Below are 19,289 nucleotides of genomic sequence, written 5' to 3' on the forward strand. Positions count from 1 at the left end.
TTATTTGGGTCTCGTCGTTACTTTTAAAGAAAAGAACTGACATCTTAGTGATTGCGAGTTGAAGGTCAATACTGGGTTGCTAGTTGCTTCAATTACTTAATAATAGTTAATAACTTCTGAAATACTTTATAGTGAACTTCTTTCTAATTGATAATCAAAATGTTTGTCTTTAGCTGATTCGATTTTGACTGATTCACTGTCGGTCAAAATCTGGTAGCTAAATTAATCACGGGACTGACATAGCTAACTGACGTAGCTAAGCAGCCCACAAAAACAAGTTCGAGTGTCATGTTTGGAGCAAGTATCTTCATTTGGCCCCACGGAGTGTATTATTTTTGGAAATACGGATGAATAATAATGGATAATCCGCAATAAAACTTTAACTGAACCTGTTTTTCCACTGATAGACATCGATCAACATGTGGTGGCTAAACGAGCCATTAGCCTAAAATATCTGTGCCGCTAAACTACCAATAAAAACCCGTTTTATGACCTCATCTTTCTGAACGAGTGGCTTCCCTGGCCCCTGCAGAAGTCGAGTAAACACAAATTTCCACTCCGATTACAGAAGTGGATATGAGTTCACCCCGGTGACTTTGCTTTCGTGAACCAACAACCCTCCTCCACTATTTACGACGTGCTGTAATGTGTACGCAAGAGTTCCGGGGTTCCGCGAGGAGGGCCCTCGGAGCCTTGTGGCCGTAGGATGAAGAGGATGACGACAGAGCGATGCGGCGATAAACTCCGGCGGAGGAGCAGGACAATAGTTGGTGCGCTTCTGCGGGAATTTAATGAGCGGCGTTGCTCATCTGATTACGAGCCGCTGACAATCTTTCTGCTCTGGCCTGAGCTCATCCCCAGCCATGACTAATGAACACCGGTATTCTCTCTCCGTCTCTCTATCTCTCTTTCGCTCTCACTCTCTCCACGCTCTATCGATTAGTGAAATGCTCTCCCGTTCTTTCCTTTCGCTCGCCGCTCATGTCGCTAATTTGATATTCCGACTTGATAGGGCGCCACCTCAACCGCCACCGAGCCCACCCTCCCTTTCTTCATCAGGTTGTCATGGTAATATCTTTACCTTCTATTACCATTGCCGTATACCGGGATGTGCAGCTATTTAGTTTCACAAATAACTCTGGAAGGTTTGTCGGAAAGTGTTGAGAAACAAAACAAAACGGAAAAAACACACAAAAAAGTACTTGTTACAGCAGGGCCGAGACTCACTGATAGCTGCGAGGCGGCCTCTCTGTTGTGATTGTGATCTGCTCGGCTGATTGAGTCTGGAACTCGGAGGGAGAAAACCCAGCAGACCCGACCAATTACTTTTCCTGATCTTGACCTGAAGCCTAATTCCAAAGATCTCAGTGGGCCCCTCTCGTAAAGTCAAACATTAACAGTACATGCACGCATGTACTCAAAGTTTGTTTAAAAAAAAAAAATTAATAAAAAAATCCAGGGTTACCTTTATAAAAGTAATGATTTCAAGTTTTGGCAAGTGTGTGCCACTAAAGGATATATTTTTTACTCTTCATATTAATGGTTGGTATGAATGTGCCCATTCCAAGGAAGAAGACAAATTTAAGTGGCAGATCATCAATTTTTTTTTCTTTTTTTTTTTTTTTCATTTCAAGCCAAGTTGGCTATTTATCAGCCAACTTTAAAAAAAAAAAAAAAAAAAAATTGCACTCTGGCCCAAAACATGAATGCTATGACCTTGGGGGGAAGCAGAACTTGAAAGTGAGGTTAAAAGTGGATTTTGGCTTCTGCAAGACCACAGGCAACTTGAATATTTTTTTCGAGCGATTTATGAAGGATTATGAAGGAATTTGAAGCTGTCTCAAAATAAAAAAAAAAAAAAAGAGGTGAAGTTCAGTGTTAGCTGAGTTTTGTTGTCTTGTTAATGTTGCAGGAATGTTATTTTTGTTAGTTTTCAGTGCAATTCTTGCTGTTCTTCTTCACTTCCCCGGGTTTAAAAATCTGGCTAATGAAATGGAGGGGGGGGGGGGGGCAATCATCCGAATTAGCACCATTCGCGAGACTGAACAGCCCGCCAATTTGCCATCCTTGTCGTCGGTTATCCCTGACGCTCATTTGCATAATTTTCAGCGGGGCAGCTTTCTGTCAGCCGGCGGGAGGAAGCAGGAAGTCTCCGCCGACTCGTTTGATCCGCCGTCTCAATATTTGTCTGTCGGTTAAAGGCCCCGACGAACGGAACGAGAAGTCATCCGCCAGCTGTATCGTTTCTCTCGAACAGTCGATTCAAATTTTCCCGTGAACCTCTTTGATTGCGCCTCACCTTCGGGTCGTGACTCGTGTCATTGAAGAGGCTTTCATCGCCGCCCGCCGACTCCGCCGTCACTTTGTTGAGTGGCGTCTCGAGGCTACGCGTCTGCGGGGAGAGGAAAAAAAAAAAATACACGCACACAAAACCTTCCTGGGTTATCTTTTTCTTCGCCGCACTGGCAGGTGTTCCATTAACCTTGAAGGCAGATACCGTCTCCAAGTACCCTCATTACCTCATGCTTGATGAGTTCTTAACTCAGATGTCGGCGTGATTTTATTATTATTATCTTATTTTTTTGTGCCATGTGGACACACCGGGCCGAGCGAAGGGGACTGGTCGACCTTCCCGCTTTTCGCCTCCGTGCATTAATGAAGAGGACGTCTCGTCCTTTGTCAGAGACGGATCGTGAAGGAGGTTTCGTTTTTTTCTTAATGGCATTTCAGCGTCGCTAATATTAGCGTTGAGTTCAGGGGTTGTCACACTTTCCTTTGCCGTCGTGGTGGCATGTCTTGAATTTACATCAGTAGTATTACATATAAGGAGTCCTCGGGTTAAGACGGTCTCGGCCAAAGACGTTTCAACTTTACAACGCCCATCCCCTGTCCGCCATTTTGTCTGGCTATTGCTCGTCCGTGTTTGTGCGCCAGGAGTATCTTTGCATTTTTCGCCCCAGTTTTTAGACATTATCGCTCCGAATAAGAGAGTTGTGTCTTTTAGCAATGTTTCCGCAGCCAAAGGAAAATCCATGACCATGGAAATGAAGCTCAAGATCATAAAAAGACTGGAGAAAGGAGAGACACCAAAACCTCCAAGGCTTCGGTCGGTCGACCGTGGTGACAATTATTAAAGACAAAACCAGTTTTTTAGCGCATGTGAAGGATTCCGTTCCTATGTCGAATACAATGATCACAAAACAAGGTTCTTTGATACATGTCGAGATGGAAAAGATTGAGGACCAGGTTCCTTTGCAATAGCTAAGCACAGCCTCCCCTTCTTCTTCTCCAGCCACCTCTCAGCAGTAATGCTAAATACATCATCGTGTTTATTTCCATGTACAGTATTTTTTTTATTTTTTAGACTTCAATGGTGGAATCCGACTCAAGTCGAAATTCGAGTGAAGTCGCCACTGTAGGAACGGATCTCAGTCGTAGACCGAGGACTCCCTGTATTGACTATGAAGAAATCCAGAACATGAACAGAAACCAATGCTTCAGAATATATACGATGTAAACAAAAGACAGCAAGAGTAGTCTGCCACGCTATATCCGATGATTATCCATGGCAGTACCCATCTGTCTTTCTAATTTTCAAATAGAAATTGTTTTGGCGATTGTTGTTGTGTAAGCGGTCGAGAATCCCGTTGATTTATTTTTTTTATTAATGCAGCGTGATGGGTACATGACCAACTATCAGACTTTCACTGACAGTCTTTTTCAATGCACGCGCCTTAAAAATTTGGAAAGATTTCCTCTCCGAGATGATTGAGTGTGATGTGCGACAAGGTCAGAAACGGGATCGATAGGAACATTTCGCTAACAACATTTTCCTTTTGAGACGTCACAATTCTTAAATCTTCTTTCAGAACCAAGCCAGGACTGTGATTTGGACAGATACAAGACAAAATGTCATCTTTAGAGGTATTTCCCTTTAAAGGTCACAAGAATTCTTAACTGATGTCCGTTGAGGGATTTCCCGTTTGACCAATGATAGGACGCTCATCCCCGCCAGACCTGGATGACAATTTTGGACAGGGACTGTTCTTCCTAGTTTTTCCGCCACACATGCAGGTTGTTTAGCTCTGTGAGCCGCTTCAGGAGTTGCATTTTGGATCCAACTGGATTCATATCTGATGCATAAATAGCAGTGGAATTTTTTTTTCTTCCTGACAACATTCCCTCTGTCACTGTTTTCCCTCTCCAATAGATTCTTATTAGGGCTGGAGGACCAGGTGGTGTGAAAGCTCTCCCGTCTTGCCCCTCTGTTGCCCGTTAACTCGCCAGTCTTTGCAATTCTATGCATCTTGGTGAAAGTTTATGGATTTACTCGTAGGAGTCCTTAAAACAACGCCAGTACACAGATTCAGTCGCGCATGAAAAGTCTCAAGGACCCACGCTGAACAAGTCGGCCATTTTGGTTCGAAGCAGGCATTTTTCTTTGATCCCAAGTGCTTTGACGAACTCCGTCCGGGAAGTTTGCCCAAATGCACTCCAACTGGAAGCAGGTATTCTTGACGATGGCGAGACGAGGCTAAATTGCCAAGCTAGCTTGCCCGCGGCTTCAAATGTTGACAGAGCCTAACGTCAAAGTTGAATGTTTATTTTAAGGTTAAAAATGATACAAAAAGTGGACTGTTCTTGAAACAATTTGCCGCCGGTACCAGGTAAATAAAAAAATCACTATCCAGATGAAAAGGTTTCAAGGACCAATGGTCAATATTGAGCAGGAAATCAGCCGTTTTGGAGAGAAGTCGGTATTTTAGGGACATTCTCTGTAATTTCACAAACTGAGAGTAAGACAGACTCCCAAATGATCCCCAATTGGAAGCAGGCATCCTAGCTGCTTGGGCGAAACTAAATAGCCAAGGTCTTTGGTCTTCACCATCAAAAGCACGGCTTTAAATGTTGATCAGCGTTTTGAGGATTCGCTACGGAAAAGAGCTTCTAGGGCCCGTTCATCGCTCCTTATAGCATCAATTGTTTATTCTTCCCGTAGTGTGTTGTTAATTTAAGACCAAGGCAGCACACTGCAAAAATTCACTGAACAATCAACCAGCTGCCAAAGGTCGAACATCAAACCTCGGATTAAACGTAGACTGACTTAATAATCAGATCTGCTGGGAAGGGACTCAAAATTGTCCAGGTTATCTTCTCGCACGGAATACCAAATGTTACATTTCGTTGGATGATTTTAAAAACCGCAGTTCCTCTAAATTTGCTTCTCTCCATGCACGGTCATGTCTTCGCCAACCACAGGTCAAAGTGCCACAGGGTAATGTCTATTTACCCAGTGTGTGTGTGCATGTGCACGCCATTAGAATTGATTTGCCATTCTGCGGGGTGGGGGGGGGGGGGGGATCTCAGTAAATGCCAGGCGGCTGTACTGTGGCTTGTTTTATTTATGAACACGTGCCCCGCCGAGACGTTCATTATCTTGCGTGGTTACAAAGCTCTGGTGTAGCACGTGGGGGGAGTGGCTTTTTATAGCCAATCCCAAGCTACTTCCACAGTGGACCCGGTCGGATTTTTAACGCGTCTTTACGCACGGCACGGGGGCATTGTTGACTGCGTCCGCAGTGCCCGCTTCTTGTAAACGAGTGCTTGTTAAACAGTCGGTTTACGGGGAGCCGCGTCGGGCGCGTTCTGCGTGACAGGATAACCTTGGTGTCGTTTCGAGGGCGGGAGAATGCCGGCAAAGCGTCACGACGATTCGAGTCGGGGCCGAGGCAGATGGATTGGCTGCGCTCGTCGTGGGCGGTTAATTAAGCTTAAATTGAGCAAATTGATCAGCGCGGGGTCGCCCGGCGTCCTTTGGTCCGCCAACGGCGCTGCGGGAGAGGATGCGAAAATGGCAGGAACAAAGCAAAGGATGTGACAAGTTGCACAATGGCGTGTTTACAATAATTACATATGACCATCACGCTCCAACTGCGTTTTTTTTTTTTTTTTTTTTTTTGTCTCGACACAAAAGCAAATTGCAAGTCTCTGCTTTTGTGCACGAATGATTTGGAATGAACTCGCACAGATACATGTGGAAAACCTTGACTCTGACTATGATATGGACACACAAATGGACAGAAAATAATTTGTGCATTTTTTTTCCTGCGTTTGGAACAGGAAGTCCTTAGTCTGTGCATGGAACAATGACATCTCAGGACGATCAAGGCATTCGTGAGCCAATTGTGCATCTCATAAATGTTGGCCTCGGTAACTTTCTTCGACTGCTTTGCTACGTTGGGCACATTTTTTATTTTTTTTAATCTGTGCAGAGTTCAGTGTAATCAGAAGACTACCAAGGATACGAGGGAGAAATGGACTGCCCATTGTACATCACTGTACGGTGGCAATGAACTCCGTTCAACTTGCTTCACAACAAGAAGCATCTTGGCAGAGCAGTTCTTTAAAGACGCCAAAAGGATTTTTATTGCCCGTCAGTTTAATATCAAACCAAACATAAAACAAACATAATTACATGTTGTGTAGTTAAAGCAAAATGCCATGAACGGGATAAGGAATATCATAACCCTTCACGCAACAGATATTTGACCACAAACGGTGGAGCCAAAAATATGCAGACATGTTCTTTATCCTCTGCAAAGAACAACTAATATTACTGCAGCTGATTGGGCAGTTCCTTCTTCTTCTTCTTCTTCTTCGTCTTTTCCTTTGGCTTGTCCCGATTAGGGGGTCACCACAGCGTGTCATCTTTTTCCATCTAAGCCTATCTCGTACATCTTCCTCACTAACACCCACAGTCTTCATGTCAGCCCTCACCACATCCGTCCACCTTTTCTTTGGTCTTCCTCTCGCTCTTTTGCCTGGCAGTTCCATCCTCAGCACCCTTCTACCAATGTACTCACTCTCTTGCCTGTGGACATGTCCAAACCATCGAAGTCTGCTCTTTCTAACCTCGTCTCCAAAACATCCAACTTTGGCTGTCTCTCTAATGAGCTCATTTCTCCGAGCGAGAACCTCAACGCCTTCATTTCTGCTACCTCACGTTCTGCTTCTTGTCGTTTCTTCAGTGCCACCGTCTCTGATCCGTACATCATGGCCGGCCCCACCGCTGTTTTATAAACTTTGCCCTTCATTCTAGCGGAGACTCTTCTGTCACATAGAACACCAGACACCTTCTGCCAACTGTTCCACCCCGCTTGGACCCGTTTCTTCACTTCCTTACCACACTCTCCGTTGCTCTGTATTGTTGACCCCAAGTATTTGAAGTTGTTATCTTCTCCCTGGAGCTTCACTCTTCCCCCACAGTTGCTACTGTCTCCAAATATATCTGTGTATGTATTTATGTATGTATAATACTACTCCCAGGTGGCCACGGTGCACACACCAGAAGGAGCAGCACAATGTCTATTTAAATGGAGCGGGGCTATTTTCCTTCATCTAGCACACGGTTTCTTGAATCTTTCGGGTCACAGCAAAATCACGAAACGATCAAGTTATCCTAGAACAAAATGTGGTAGCCATTTTCAGAAAAGCTTGGTCTTTTTTATGTTCTGGGGCTGATTTGGGCTATTCTGAAGTGGCCTTATTTCAGTGCGATTGAACATGGATTCTGGAGAAGTCACCCTCTTCCCCAGTCAATGGATGTGGACAATTGCAATGTTCCAAAGAGCTTGTCGGTCTTCAGTGTGACATTGTAACGGGATTCCATTGTTGCGAGTTTCTTCCGTCGTAAACATTCTGACATCAACTCCAAGTGGTGTTGTAGCAATAAATGGAAGCGTTTAGGAACCGCAGCCACATCATTAAGGGTCCTGCCAAGTGGGCTCGGTTGCCTGCGTTGTGCCCACTTGTAAAGTTCGGTGCAGGAGGGAAAAAGCTGTTAACGTGTTATTGCGGAGTCTGCCCAGACCTATTACCAAACTGAATCAAAACCGTATCACATTCACACGACCACATTATCCCCAAATAAAAATGACTAAAATTGCTGCTGTAAGGAATATTCATGCCAGGCCAGTAGTTGGCAATGTCAACGTTGCGGTGCCTCATGCATAATTTAAAAAGAACACAATTGACAGCAGAAGCACAAGGAGTGCTGATAAAATGGGGGAGAAAATGAAAGTGACAAGTAATATAAATCCTGAAGTCATTAATCAAATGAATTTTGGAGGTTTTCTTCCTTTGTTTATTCATTTAACTTTGGATCTTTATGAAGTTCTCATGCAAACACATTTTTTAAAACAATTCATAGAAACAATGGAGCTAACATAGGGTTCATTATCAATTATCATAATTACTTTTCTCTTTATTTCAGCATCTTGCCTGAGTTTTTGGTTACTGTCGTCGATTGCATGTTTATTGGAAAAATTGATTGCAAAATAATTAATTTAATTCAAGTTTTTAGATTTGTTTTTTCTTAAAAATAATGTATACATTTTAAAAATATATTTTTAAAAGTATCCATTAAAATAGTAGATAAATAAATTGAAATAAAATCAGTATTTAAAATACTGCAATTATTTTGAATGGTATATTTTTTAGTTATTACTATTTTTTTAATGTACTTGTGCATGTGCCATATCATTTTCTCACATCAATTTTTTTTTTCTCTTTTTTTTCTTTCACCCCGAGTCTTATAAATAGCGTGAGCGCTGTCCCAGATTTTGTGGTCTCACTTTTCGGTTTCACCGTGTACAAACTGTATGCAACTTAAATGACGTTAAAATATTAGTAATAATAATTGGTGAGCCCCCCCCCCTTGGGTATGAGACCTGCATGGAGCTCAGTTTCTCCATGACAACAATCTTTGATTTCCTGACGTGTCATTTTTCACGCGTTCCTGCTCCGGGGACACACAAATGGATGCGATGCGGTCGGCGAAGTGGCGCGCGGCGCATACTATAAGTCACTTAGCCGTCGTCACAGGCCACTCGTCCGTTTATCTCCATCCCTGCATCCATTAATCTCCCTTTACTGTAACCCATCCGGTTAGTGGCTAGCCAAAGCCGATGAGACGGCCCATTACTTATTTAGCGCCACTTTAAAATGGGGGGCCGAGCAGTGCGCGGGGTTGGCGGGAGTCAATGGAGGAGACACTCTCGGTAACAACATTTGCTGTCCAGTTTGAAGACGACAAAATGGAATCAAGTCAATAAAACACGAGGCACTGCGTGATGGGACCGTAGTTAAGTGAAGGTCAAGCTGCTGGGTCGGGCATAATCTGCTCGCTTGGATGGCGGCGTTGCACATTCAGGAGTGTATGTGTGTGTGTGTGGGGGGGGGGTGTCCTCCCTCCCTACACACACACACAGCACTCCAATATCCTCTAAATCAATGTGACCTGGACTGGAGCACAGCACCCAGTTTGTAACGATGTACTGTCATATCTTTTTTCTTTCTTTTTTTTTTTTTTCATATCATAGGAGGGAACTCTGAGTCAGAAGGGCTGGTTGTGATGCATTAAGAGTCCACAAGAGAGGACACGAGATAAGGCAGCCAGTGTGTACCTGCGTTTGTTAGTTTGTGTGCGTCTCTGTATGTGTATGTAAGGACGCTGCAGCCTATCATGATGATTCCTGTCTTTTATCTCGGCGGGGGGGGGGGGGGGCAACATTTGAGATCCATAAGTCACCCATAAATAAGGCAAAATTTGTGCTTTTTTGGTATGTTTAGCTAAGATGGAAAGATAATCAACAGTGACTCCAAGAGGGCCCTAAACAATCTACACAAAATGTAAAATTGACTTGATATCACGCCATCAAATTTTATATAAAATGCAGCCCCCCCCCCCCCGAAATCAGTTTCACTTAGCAGCGTCAAATGTCGTCAGCGTGTCTGTCACAATTAGACCCGTGAAAAGTCTCAAGTAGGCACGCTTGAAAACACATCACTAAAGAGGTCACGCCACACAATGCACAAATACTGCAATCTGTGTTACAGACGTTGTAAAATCAGTTTATTTCTTTACGTTTTCCGTTCATATTGTATTACCGTTTTATATAAACATGTTTACAGTACAGCGCTATTTTTCTTGACTAAAAATGTAATAAATTGTGGAAATTAGTTGGGGGCCGGAATGGATTCATGGCCTTTTCAATTGGAATACGTATAAGTAAAGTGAGTTTCCAGCTCGGTCACTGAACAAATGAAATGACTCAAAACGAGAAAATACTGGAATAAGATACTGTACCGTGTGATTCCTGGCCCAAACACCACCCTACCCCCTTCTCCCGAGTCCACCTCCCCCACTCGCTAGTCCACGTCTTGTATTACGCGCCGTCACTCTGGCAACATATTAAAAAGGCGAGATAGCAGCCGCTCTGTTCTTGCCAGGAAAGTGATTTAGCGCAGACTTGTGTTGATGAAAGAATGTTTTTTTTTTTTTTTTCCCACCACTCCTCCATCTCGCTTTTTATTTAGCCTCCTCTTCCTCATCTTCTTCTTCTGCTTTATCTCACCTCGTCTCTCTGATGTCATCCGACAGTGTTCGCCGCTCCTTTTCTTTTTCTTCTTCTTCTTCTTGTTCTTCTTGTTCTTCACGTGGCTGATTCTACGTTAGTGGAGGGGAGAAGAAAAAGAACAATGGGAACGATTTGAGTGACTGGTAGAGTCGGAGTTTTGGTTTTAGGGTTTAAAGTTAGGGTCAGAATTTTAGGGTTAGTTAGGAGTTTGGGTTACGTTTCCAGAATTAAATTCACCGTTTGTGTTATTGTTGCGTTTTAGGCTGCTTTTGAATGTTTACAGATTGGGTATGTCCCCCCCCCCCCCCCCCCCCCCGGTTTGGGTTAGGTTTTGGGGTTCATGGTTATGTTTTACACTATGATTATGGGTCAAGCCCCTACTCGAGCAGCTACTCCTCCGCATTGAGAGGAGCCAGATGAGGTGGCTGGGGCATCTGATTCGGATGACTCCCGGACGCCTCCCTGGTGAGGTGTTCCGGGCACGTCCCTCTGGAAAGAGACCCCGAGGATGACCCAGGACACGCTGGAGAGACTATATCTCGGCTGGTTTGGGAATGCCTCGGGATCCCTCCGGAAGAGCTGGAAGAAGTGGCTGGGGAAAGGGAAGTCTGGGTATCCCTGCTGAAGCTACTTCCCCTGCGACCCGACCCAGAAAAGTGGTAGATAATGGATAGATGGATGGATTAAAGGTGTATACTGAATAGGATTAAGAGTTGGAATGTTTGGATTAAGGTTACTGCTTTGTGTTAGGGTTAGGTGTTACGGTTAGGGTAATGTTTTCACGTTTCATGTTATCTTTTAGCGTATATGGTTAGGATTGTACCATTAATTTTGAGGTAGTAACTACATTCCCTACTTGGAGCAGACAAAGGACTGCCTGTTTTTTTTTTTTTTTTGACTGATTCAAATGACTACGCAGACGGTCGGATAACTTTATTCAGAGTCTGGGGCGGGACAAGGGAATTGAGACGAGTTAAACAAGAGCGTGAAAGGAAGAAGGTAGAAAAAAAAATTAATCCCTGTTAATTAATCCCGTCAACTGTGGCTCCGTTTTGTTCACTCAAACAATTGGACCACTGGTGAGCCACATTCTCGCTCGACAGTCCTTACCGTGCTCAACCGTGGTTGGCAATCTCTTGATTGCTTATTGCTTTGACATCTTCCAGTCAGGTTTGAGACCATATCGCAGCACTGAGACCACTCCGGTTAATGTGTTTAATGGCAAACACATACTGTGTCTTGGCAAAACTTCAGTCATTTTTTTTTTTAATTGTGTGTTCGGCACATTCAGATGTGTCTACATCTATTTTAGTGAGAGGGTGGGAAAAACTGTGGTAATTGTTTTTCGTATCCAAGGAGGAATCCAAATGTTAGCATGCGGCTTTAATCACTAAAATTAAAAAATGGCAAATGAGGCTAGAAATCTGACTGTTTTCATGGGTTCAGACTTGAAAAAGGACCCACTTAAAAGAATTACAAAGTCAGTTTATAATCAACCTCGAAATTATTTATAGGATTAAAGTATTGATGTCGCTCAAGGACCTTGATAAACTAGCTTTAATCGAGGTGACGACGGTGTCTTTACCGGTATGTCAATCGGACCGCTGTAGCCGATTCAGAATGCTGCTGTTAGAGTCCTCACTACGACCGAGAGAATAGACCACATCAGTCCTTTTTGCTCTGGCTCTTGGACTTGAGGGTAATTCTGTTAATTTATGAAGCTCCATATCAGGATACATCAGAGATGCTCCAGTCCAGGATGAAGCATTGAGACCACTCAGGTCATCTGGTGCACGTCTGCTCCGTGGCGCCAGAGTTGGACTCAAACAAGGAGAATCAGGATTTAGTTTCTTTGCTCCAAATATCTGGAACAGACTCCTGGAAAAATCAGGTCTGCTGAGAGTCTGAGCTCTTTTAAATCACTGTTCACTGTTGCCTCTGACGAAAACACAGAAGGTCTTTTTATACTGTCTATTTAAACTCCCAACTCTACAAGTGTAACGCTTACTTGTATTTATTTATTATTTTTTTTTTTATCGCTCGGAGGTTTCATTTGCTGTTTTAACCAATTTTTACATTTTTCTTTTGGAAGTGTTTCTTTTCCTTTTTCCCTTTGACGTCGTATTTTGAAGTCCTTTGGGAAGCTCTTGACGCTGCCTCGTTGCTGAGTTGCGCCGTACAAATGAAACTTGCATTGCTTTGCATAATTTTAGGATTATTATTGTTTTCTTGTTAGATGTGGAGATGTAAACAGAACCATGACTTCACTTCCCCACATTTTGTCATTTTTGTGCTCTGATTTATCAAGGTAACTATCAATTTATCTATTTAGTTGGATAGTAGATTAGTTTATTTTGTAAAGTTGTCAACAAATGTGTCGCTCTCTGCTTCCTTAAATTGCCCCACTGGGTTTTGCAAAAGAGAATCTGGAGCTTCTTGGTTTGAGGCTTTAGCGGTTCGCGTCGCATTTTAGGGTTTGGGCTCAGGGTTATTACCAAATTTTCGGGGTGGATTTATGTCCTCTTGCCAGGCATCGCCCTGCTGAGTCATTTGTAACGAAGGACAAATTAGCGTCGGAAGCCGCCGCTAATGAGAGATTTTAATTATCGGCTAATCCGCTGGTCATTCCGTGATGAAGGGATCAATCATTCCCTTGTTAAGATGTCAGACAATTGTCGGAAATGAGCTCTCATGCGTGGGCTAACACAGCTGCTTGGAGCAAAACGGACACACTTTTGCAGTGCCGGGAAGTACATCTGTACATTTTCTTTTCTTAACTTTGACTTTCTGGATTTGGAAACACATCTGTTCCGTCTACGCAGTTTGTCAAGTAGGCTTGTTTCCTTTTTTTTCAATCTCCACAGATGATGGCATAACGCACGTTAAATGGAGAGAGGCATATGCAGCTGTACTTGAAATTTTGATCTCAGATGTGGCATAAACGTTGGACAGCAGCGACACGGAGGAACTCGAGCAGTGGTTCCCAAAGTCAACCTGGGCCCGGACTCCCAGTGAGTCGTTCAAAAAGCTCCCGGACCCCCAACCTCAACTTTCGCCAATAATGTAGTGCTGGACACAGCTATGCCATTCTGGTACAAAGAAATACTCAATTTTAGTGGCTCACGTGCTCTTGCTTTTTATTTTTGCACAATTAATCAAAACATGGTTCAACACTGGAAAGGCCAATTCTCACATCAGGATCAGCTTCCAGACGATTTTATGTTTTTTTCGTCTTCACATCTAATAGAGTTGAAAACCCCGACTCGCTATCTCGAGACAGAAGAATTTTTTTTTTTTTTTTTTTTTCTGTTCTTCAGAAAAACATTTTATTCTTACTCCGTCTCAGACATCGTGTCGCGGATCCCCTGGAAAGACGTTTTTCACTCCCTGGGGGTCCGTGGACCCCACTTTGGGAACCACTGAACTTGAGCCATGGAGCATTAACGACTGACAGGTCCGAGTCGGAGAAGCAATATACTGTATTACATGTTTATGGACTTTCATGAGAGAACTGGTTTGGATTTCGAAAGGGATTTGTAGCAAATACGTTGTCTTGTCCCAATCTAAAAGCCTCGGCTTTCTGGTCTTTTCAATCTAATGTGGAAAAAACACATTCAGGTAAGTTGTAAATTTTTATCATTAGCTAAGTACTGCTACTTTTATCAGTCTGTGTACTTCTATTCAGGAGTATTAAGAGTACTTTTCACAGCCGTGTTTTTTTGGGATTTGAGCCTTGCGTTTGGGTTACTCATTATTCCCACAAAGGGAAATAGCCAGGTGTAGCAGTTTCGTGTCCAACAGTCTCCTGATCAATACCGCTGCACTCTTTTTAGTCATTTGAGTCCCAGTTTTGCCCCAACCCCTCCTCGGCCTGACCGTGTGCCGGGCCATTAATCTCCTGAATACCACTCCAGCCTCTCCAGCCGTTCACCACACGTCTCTGAAAGGCCATGTGTGTTCATACTGATGTAAAATGTAGACAAAGAGGGGCCTTTAGGGCGAGCAGCAGCCCCGAGACACACGATAAGTGGCAAAAGTGAGAGCCCTCTCCTGGGATTTTCACGTCTTTTGATGGCCGGAGTGACAGAATTTTCAGCGCTTGAGAAAATGTCGCCAACCACACAACAACTCCTTGTGTGCTCTTTTGAAAAGGTTGCGCTCAGAGGAGATGAATGTGGCATTAGATCACACTGGGGGATTCCTGGCGGAGATTGCAGGGCTAGGCCAGATGGACTTGTCCCAACTGGGTCTGACAGAGGATCAGGCGGGTCTTGGATGGATAGAGTGGACATATTTTTAAATGTGACAGTTCTTTTACACTATTCCTTTATCCACCCCCTTGACCAAATTTACTTTGTGAACTGTTTAGTCAGTGCTTACTTACACAGTGTCCTCGATGATTGCTTTCAGTTTGCTTCCTCTGACTCTGATTAAAATGAACTAAAGGGTCAGTCCGAGTCCTCGTCTTCTCGGTTTGAATAAATGGATTTCACTGGTAGCGCCGTCCGTCTGACTAGTTCGGTAAGAGTTCCCACGGCGCAATTCGAGTTTACAAACATTCATCACAACAAATGCGTTAGGGTTGAGTATGGGGCGCTGGGGTTTTTAGTGTTAGGGTTTGGGTTACGTAGGCTTGACGTGTACACCTTATCGTCACTCAGACAGTGAAAAGGAGATTTAAAAAAATGAAAACAAGTCAGCAAATATTGAGCTTGTATAATGCTAACATGCTGAATCAAAGTCGGGACTCTAATCTGTTGGTTACATTTCCATTAGAAGCTCAGCGGGGAGTGCGAGCATATCAGTGACCTCGCGTCAACCTGTTAGCCTCCAGTTGCTGACCATCGAGTCGGAAACAATGTCGCCAACCCTGCCCGTCAACCAGCGCAGGTGCTCGCTACCATGAACTCGCACTTGTGAGCGTCAGTGTCATACGGGCTTGAGCGTAGCATTAGCCATCCCATCTGCCATTTGCTTAGCATTTCACATGTGTTTGTGAGTCAAACGCCTCCCACTTGTCCCGTTAAACTGGAGCTATTTAAGCCGAGCCGTCCTCCGTGTCGCTATTAATCACCCAAGCAGAAGCTATTTGGGCTGCAAAACAGCAGCTTGCCTTGCGGGCTTTTTTTTCTTCTTCTTCTTTTTCTTTTGTGTCTAGATGTCCTATATTTATTACGAGGCCGACTACTGACTACCTGCTTCTTTCTGGAGTGCTAATGAGGTGTAGCAATTGTAGTAGAACTACTAATTCTCTTCCAAGTGCTGGGATTAATTGCGGCAGCTAATGCAAAGAATCAATCCCACGAAACGGCGTGGCAGATAAGCGAGGTTCTTCTGCGCTTGGTTGTTCCCCAAAAGATGGCCTCGCGAGACCACGCAGAGCTTCTGCTCGTACTTCACTTTGTCAGGTACACTTCCGGCTGAGCAGCGTCATTCCACATGTAATAGTGATGTGGGCAAAGAATATTGCAATATATTGCATACAAAACTGTGCAGCTCAAAATCCGATCACTGTCGCTTTGTTTTAGTCAACCTCGTGATGAAAATATTGTAAAATGTGTACATTTTGAGCAGAAATGACAATTTCCCTTGTTGAGTCAGATAGGCAATGATTAGCAGCAGAGTTTTAAAAGTCAGAACAAAGCGTCCAGAAGCAAGTATGACTGATGTTGGCAGGTCAAATGGTGGTTCTGTCATTCACCATTAATCTATGAATCTTATTTTAATGTCATTTGTAAAGGCAGTCCGTTGAGAAAATTGTAAAAGTGGAAGTTTAAGCTGTTCTTGAATATTTGAAAACGCAGAATAGAGCAATAATTCTTTTTCCTGGACTAGAAAATTTAGATTGATGAAAACAATGGCAAATGCTTTCGCTCTCATCTGTATTCAGCCCATCTAGGAATTTCACCTCTGGCAGCATAACACGACTAAAACGATTTCATTCACCTAATTAATTTTTCTGTTTTGCTTTGGGCAGCTGTCATGATGTATATACGCTAGATGTTGTTCCCCTTGTATATGACCAGCGCAGAATAGCACTATGAGTAGTACAGTGACAAACATAGTACTTCACAGCTCGGAGTTGTTTTTTAGAAGTTGACACTTTTGCTAATGTACGCCGTTCCTGTTCCTGCCGTCGCCTCCATTTTGCACTTTTAAAGTCTTATACTTTTTCCGGAAAATCAATAAGCCTTCCTCCTGTGTCCGGAAAGTTTCACTCTCATGCAGTGTGGTCACCAAAGACAGTTGCAAATTTGGATTTTAAAATGATTGCTGGAACCTCGCTTGTTCCTGCTCCTGCATTTGCCTCCAACTGGATGTTTCCAAACCTGCGACCTTGTTTGAACCTTTCAGGTCTTTTTCGGAAGTCTCGTTCCCGCGCTGCTCGCTCAGGCCGTTGAATTAATCGTCGTACATTTCCTCATTTTCCCCAACAAAGGTGGGATTTCTGCCTGACGGAGGCTGCTCCTGTTCCTGCCCCAGCCTCCCATCTTTTTCCAAATTCGTGGCCTTTCCGGAACATCAATTCGCTTTCCTCCAGCATCGGGAAAATCCTATTTCTCAGTCAACAAAGCCAATCAGAAGAGGAACATCTAAAATGGTTTCTGTTGCAGGGCATGTTTGCCCTTTTATTGCTTTCGCGCGTGTGTGTGATTGCGTCTGCGCGTGTGTCGCTTTTGACGTTTCCTTCTGCGCTGCAGCTCTATTTAAATGTCAGGAAGAACATTGTGTTGTATGGAAGAACTGTCAGCACATTCACTGCTCTGTTTGTGCACGTGCGTGTGCGCGCGAACGCGTCCCGTGGGGGCTGCTCATTTACAGCAATATCTTGTTCCTGCAGAATTTACAGCAGATCTACTTTCGGCGAGGCTCATTTGTCGCACGGGGGCTTGCCCGACGAATGAATTGATCATTAGTGCAGCGAGTGTGTGAGTGCATATATGTGTGTGTGAGGCAGGGCCGCCAGCAGATCAATAGCAGTAAATACGACCACAGATTGGAAATGGAGCCCGTCCTCTTTGGGAGTATCCCTTGCAGTCGGATTGAGAATGTGATGGCAAAAAACAAACATTGCACTTTTCATGCACACACACATATGCCGCCATCACGGCGCGCTCACACACACACACACACACACACACACACACACACACACACACACGTTGACTTTTTCTGCCGCTGAAAGACATTTGCTGGCTTGTAACATCCATCTGTCACGTTCCTTACCTTCCTTCACGCATATTCTCGCGTGGTTTCGGTGTGGCACGCGCCCGACGCGTCGTCAGCCAGATGCTGTCCTCAAAAAGAAGGATTTATTTATTAATTAGACCCCCCCCCAAAAAATTCTGCTAATCACCTGCCGTCAATGTTTGCACACCCAAACGCGCCAGCGAGCTCGTCATCTGGCAGGAAATAATTACATCCACGATGCGCAAACCACCGTTGCAGAACGTTTGAACGTGGTTGCTAACCAAAACTTTGCTTTTTAGATGAGTTTGCGCAGGATGTTCAAAGTCGAGGTCGATGTGAAGCATCGTAGGCCAAAACGTTTTACAGTTCTCCGAAAACGCCACACGGGGACGCAAATCTTTACCGTTTCACCGATAGCCGCATTTCATTTATGCATGATCAGTTTGTTTCCGACTGGTGTGGGTGCCGAAAAACGTTAAAAGGAAACACAAAGACACATATCGTGGTTCACTGGAACTCTTGAAATAATAAAAATAAAGATAGCGCCACCTCGAATGCTCGCAAGTACCGTATTTTCCGCATTAAAAAGGCCCACCGGATTATAAGGCACACCTTCAATAAATGGGCAATTTTAAAACTTTTTTCCATATATAAGGCACACCACATTATAAGGCTACAGTAGAGGCTGGGGTTATGGTACACATCCATTAGATGGCGCTGCGCAAAAGGGAATGTCAACAAAACAGATAAGACAGTCAAACTTTATTAATAATTACAAACCAGCGTTCTGACAACTCCGTTCACTCCCAAAATGAGTAAACAGCTATTTTATTATTTTCCCCGGGATAAAGTCAGAGACGTAGTATTGTAGTCATAGTAGTAATATCGGAGTCATTTTGGGGTTTTCACACAAACACAGAAATGGAAATGAAATGGCTCATATATGCGAGCATGTATCGCGCGCTACTTCTTCCACAGGGGAAAATGGAGTCGGCGGCTGCTTACCGTAGTTGCGAGACCTGTTGCGGGTCAATATTCATCCACATATAAGGCGCACCGGATTATAAGGCACACTGTCGGCTTTTGGGAAAATGTACGATAAGTTTTTATGGCGACAACAGAGACTGGTGGCAAGAGACTGGAGTGAGGTTCCCTGAGGTGGCAAAGCTAGCGCATCACTACATCTGCGACTAAAATTGCTTTTGCGTGATGATGCCGTCCCTCGCGGGAGCCCCGTCACCATTTTCCTTCTTTTTGTCGTCCATTGGATGTGACGCAAAATGGCCCGATGCCTATTGGCGCCGCATCCCCAGGGCGTCGTGATGAATTTAAGTTTTTATGCATTCTGGCAGAGCGCACAGGTGTGCCGGGTGTCTGGTTCCCCAACCTCATCCTCCTCCCCACTAGGCCCCGCTCTGAGCCTGCAGTTGGCGTACACGCACGCATACATACGCACCCGGACCTTTTTAAAAGCCACCTCGTGGTTATGCAGCAAATTTAAGACGCGCTAATTGGGAAGCGCAAATCCATCTGCTCGCCTCACAATCGCAAACGTAGCGGGATTTTCTGTAGTTGACACCTGTCGTGCAGCTGCCACTCGCGCCGAGAGACGCGGGCGCGTCCTCACATGGTGTGAGGTTACCCTGCCGTGTTGAGCGCGGAACTTTGCAAAATGAATTC

The 19,289-nt window shown here is 44.2% G+C and overlaps 1 protein-coding gene across 2 annotated transcripts in view; it reads left to right on the top strand.

Annotated features, from left to right (window-relative positions):
• Positions 1–19,289, top strand: part of LOC133496665 (kelch-like protein 29) — a 173,860-nt gene that overhangs the window by 44,073 nt on the left and 110,498 nt on the right. Inside the window, exon 1 of one of the 2 annotated variants that reach the window (XM_061812510.1) lies at positions 15,566–15,826. The exons of the other annotated variant lie outside the window; for it this stretch is intronic. The gene's annotated coding sequence lies outside the window, so the exon portion shown is untranslated. Of the gene's footprint in view, positions 1–15,565; positions 15,827–19,289 lie in introns of those variants that run through there. 2 annotated transcript variants of the gene reach the window in all.

The sequence above is a fragment of the Syngnathoides biaculeatus genome, chromosome 23 (assembly GCF_019802595.1).
Source record: "Syngnathoides biaculeatus isolate LvHL_M chromosome 23, ASM1980259v1, whole genome shotgun sequence".
NCBI lineage: Eukaryota > Metazoa > Chordata > Actinopteri > Syngnathiformes > Syngnathidae > Syngnathoides > Syngnathoides biaculeatus.